This window comes from Rattus norvegicus, chromosome X (genome assembly GCF_021556685.1).
Source record: "Rattus norvegicus strain SHRSP/BbbUtx chromosome X, alternate assembly SHRSP_T2T, whole genome shotgun sequence".
Taxonomy (NCBI): Eukaryota; Metazoa; Chordata; class Mammalia; order Rodentia; family Muridae; genus Rattus; species Rattus norvegicus.
Window position 1 is genome coordinate 100212680 of NC_141554.1, and position 4735 is coordinate 100217414.

General features: G+C 43.1%; 1 pseudogene; it reads left to right on the top strand.

Moving 5' to 3' along the window:
• Positions 1–1637: 1637 nt before the first annotated feature.
• Positions 1638–3083, top strand: Pramel34l (PRAME like 34 like; annotated as a pseudogene).
• The last annotated feature ends 1652 nt before the right edge of the window (positions 3084–4735 follow it).

The window sequence follows — 4735 nt, forward strand, 5'->3', positions numbered from 1 at the left end:
TTTGGTCAATAAGCTTCCCTTCACGGACATTGCTTCCTGTCAAAAGTATTTAATCTCCGGCACACCCTGTGTAGGTTGTATGCATCCATTCTCCACTATAAATAAACAGTTTGGACACAGAGGCAAGAACTGTCTTTCTCTTCAAAACCACCATTTGGGGAAGCCTTCCTTAACAAGAACCACTCCACCCCCACACCCTCAAAGCAGGCCAAACTCCTTGTGATTACCAGCAGCATCTGGGTGCCTAGGAGTTTGGAAATCACAGGCTGTACCATTTCTCACCTGGGCTGGGGCCCCGATTTTAGGCTGCGTTCTGCCACCTCTGAGTGGTGTATCAACCATGAGCCCAGCACTACATGGTGACTAGGATGAAAAGTAGCCTAGCGCCTCATATTTACTCAGCCCAGCATCGAGGTGGAATGGGACCCACATACACCCATCTTCCTAACCACCCAACTTTATATATTACATTAAAACATTATGACAATCAATTCAGAGACCTGGAGCCTGGATAACTGCCTGATTCAGCTGGGACTCAGACCTATTTGCAGTGCTCAGAACTGGTGATTATCTAATTGATGTATATTACAGAAGTCAACCCACTTCTTGTTCTCCCCTCCACAAGTCCCCTTCTGACCTCCCTCTCCTTTGACTCTAAAGAGGTACTCCCCACAAACACTCACCCATTCCTATCTCACACCCTTAGCATCTATATTCCCTGGGCAACAATCCTCCAGTGGAACAAGCACCTCTCCTCCCATTGATGCCAGATAATGCAACACTTTTTTACATATTTATCTGGAATCATAAATCCAACAATACTTTCTGTTTGGTGGCTGGTCTGTGGCAGCTCTGCTTGGTCCAGTTAGTTGATATTGCTGTTATTTCTATTGGGTTGCAAGGTTATTGAGCTCCTTCAGTTCCACCATATCTGTCCATTGAGATCCCCAAGCTCAGTCAAATTGGTTGTTTGTGAGTATCTGCATTTATCTGATACTGGTGCTAGAACAGCCTCTCAGAGGGCAGCCATTCCAGGCTACTTTCTGTAAGCACACCTAGATATCAGCAATAGTGTTGGGGTTTGATGACTATTGATAGGACATATACCAATTAGGTGGTCTCTAGATGGCCATTCCTTCAGTCCCTACTCCTTTTTTGTCCCTGTTTTTCCTTTAGACAGGAATAATTCTAGGCTAAAGATTTTGAGATGGGTTAGTTTTGCCATCCTTCAACTGGGAGCCATGCCTATCCACTGGTGGTGGTCTCTTCACATTCGATCTCCCTTGTGTTGCATATTTAAACCATTGTCATCCACATTTTGTCCTTGACATCTCTCCCATTTTTCTATCTCTCTTTTATTATTTTTTTAAAGAAAGTGTCACTGTTAAAATATTTTGTCAGGAAATTTGTATACCCATTTAAGTGATTGAAAATCTCCCATGATGCCAGTGTGGGAGTCTATCTTTACATGACCAGTTTAGGATGAAGAGGTAAAATGATGTCTCTGCCATTGCCAGAGCAGTATCTCAGAAACTTCATCATTGTTGTGATCGTGAGGAAGTTTCATAAAGTTTGTCTTTAAAGTACATTTTTTCTGTCTCCTTCCCCTGGAGCTTTCTGACTGTTGACCTTAGAAGATGAGTGTTCAGACCCCACCCACACTCCAGGAGCTGACAGTGCATAGTCTGCTGAGAAATGAGGCCATGGCCATGTCCTATCTTGGGGAGCTCCCTGCTGTGCTCTTCCCAAAAGTGTTCAAGGAGGCATTTGCTAGAAGACACAACAATCTAGTGAAGGAAATGGTGGCAGTTTTACCTTTCCCCTGTCTCCCAGTGGGGGCACTCATGGAGATACCCAACCTGAAAACCTATCAGGCTTTGCTAGATGGAATAGACATGGGACTGAAAGAAGAGTTTCACCACAGGGAGAAAAATCTTAAGATCTTGGACCTGAGAAATGTGCACCATGCCTTCTGGAATATATGTGCTGGTGAAGGGAAGAGTAGCTGTTCATCAGAGACACTGGACAAGAAGCAAGTAGTGAAGGTCTTTCCCAGATATGTACTGAGACAGCGTCTGAGGGTCATAGTTGACCTGTGCCTCAAACTAAGCCTCAATGAAGCACAAGCATACTTCTTGAGTTGGGTCCAGCAAAGGAAGAGCTCCCTTTATTTCTGCTATATAAAAATGACAATCTGGTCTCTCCCATTCCAAGATATCAAAGGGATCTTGAATGTTTTTGACACAGAGCACATTACAGAATTAGAACTGCATACCAAGTGGACTCTGTTACAGCTGGGATATTTTGCTCACTACTTTGGACAGATGAGAAATCTTCGCAAACTTATCCTGGCACCCCTCCATATGAGAACCTTCTCTACTGTCGAAAGAACAATGGTCAGAGAAACCAGGAGTGTCAACAATTTTATTTCTCAGTTCTCTCAATTCAACTGTCTGCAGCATCTCTTCATAAGTCAAGTTCATTTCCTCAGAGTCCAGATGAATCAGATTTTAGGGTGCCTGATGACGCGCTTGGAGACCCTCTCTGTCACTAATTACGTAACTTCACAGGGAAACTTGAATTCCTTCGCCTGCTGTCAGAGCCTCTTTCAGTTAAAACATCTGGATCTGAGAGAAACAGTTTTGTATTCACTGGATCTTATGCCTCTGAGAGCTCTGCTACATAAAGTGGAAGACACGCTAGAGATTCTGGAATTAGAGGGGTGTAGAATGATTGACTCACAACTCAATGCCCCCCTTCCTGCCCTCAGACAATGCTCTCAGCTCACCAAGATCAACCTCTACAAAAATGACTTCTCCATGCACATCCTAAGGGCCCTTTTGCAGCACACAGCCAACTGGAACAAGATCGTTGTAGAACAATACCCTGCTCCTCTGGAGTGCTATGATGAGTTGTCACATGTCTCCAGAGAAAGATTTTCACAACTATGTTCTCAGCTAATGGCTACACTCAGGACAATAAGGCAGCCCAAGAACATCACCTTTCTTACAAAAATGTGCCAAACATGTGCCAAGCACTGTGTCTATACCCAGGTGACCAGACTTTGCAGGTGCTGGCATTAATTTGGGAAATATGACTTCTGGATTGGAATAAACAGCAGGCTTGGGAAACATCTCTTATCTGGGGTTCTTCGAGATTGTGGCTTTGGACACTGCTCAGATGTTTGAGAAAAAAAGTATGTACAGAGACTGGGATCTTGCAGGCCAAACTTGACATGGGGAACAGTGGTATCTATTGTGGGACCAGGGTCCTTTTGGAGTCAGTATCACAGTTTGGCTGGACAGAGTAAATAAATGCTTTGCTGTATACTGATAAACCTGGATGTTCTCTCTCTGTGGTCTTTGATTGTTACCAACCTCGCTACCAGGTTCTGAGTCAGGAAGTTTCAGTGGGTCCAGGAATAGAAAGATACTGGTATTTTATGAGTGTAGCAAACATCCAGGTGAAATTGACACTTACAAAATAAAAATGTTGTTGACAAATTTAAAAAAAAAATATGACAATCAACTGCAATTTGTCCCGATCAAATACTATTGGATATAGGGTTTACCCTGGATACTGGTGAACCTACAAAGGGTCACATCTCTTAGGAAAAGTGGCTTTCCTTCTCCCACCACCTATCAAATACCTATAGCTCCTCAGTTAACTGTGAAACTTCATGCCCACTTCTACCTTTCCATGATGGGATTTTCTAAAGTTGAGCTTGCATAGGTCTTGTGCATAATTATTATGTCTTTTGACACAGCATTTCAGTATCACTTCCCAACTAGCTTTAAACTTTTCATCTTCTTGCCTTAGTCTCTGGAGTACTGTGATTACAATACTGTGTGAGCCACTGGACTCAGCTTTAGAGTAAAAATGTATTAAAAGTGATAACTCCTCTGGTGGTTTGAATGAAAATGGTCCCCATAGTTTCATATATTTGAATGGCTCCCAACTAGTGGTACCTTTAGGAAGGACTATGAGTTGTGGCCTTGATGGGGAAGGTGTGTCACTGAGGGTGGGTAGGTTTTGGGGTTTTAAATGCTCGTGCCAAATCTAGTCTAGTTATCTCTACTTTCATCTTGTGCACCAGATGGGAGCTCTCAGCTACTGTAGTGTCATGATTACCTGACTGCTGTCCTAATCCCAACAGGAATAATCCAGGTTTTTAAAAAAGCCCCTGTAGCTGTCTTCAGACATACCAGAAGTGGGCATCAGATCTCATTCTAGATGGTTGTGAGCCACCATGTGGTTGTCGGGATTTGAACTCAGGACCTGTGGAAGAGCAGTCAGTGCTCTTAACCACTGAGCCATCTCTCCCTTCAACAGAGGAATGGATAAAGAAAATGTGGTACATCTACACAGTGGAATATTACTCAGCTATCAAAAACAATGACTTTATGAAATTCATAGGCAAATGGATGGAACTGGAAAATATAATCCTGAGTGAGGTAACCCAATCACAGAAAAACACACCTGATATGCATTCATTGATAAGTGGCTATTAGCCCAAATGCTTGAATTACCCTAGATGCACAGAACACATGAAACTCAAGAAGGATGACCAAAATATGAATGCTTCACTCCTTCTTTAAAAGGGGAACAAGAATATCCTTGGGAGGGAATAGGGAGACAAAGTTTAGAACAGAGGCAGAAGGAACACCCATTCAGAGCCTGCCCAATATGTGGCCCATACATATACAGCCACCAAACTAGATAAGATGGATGAAGC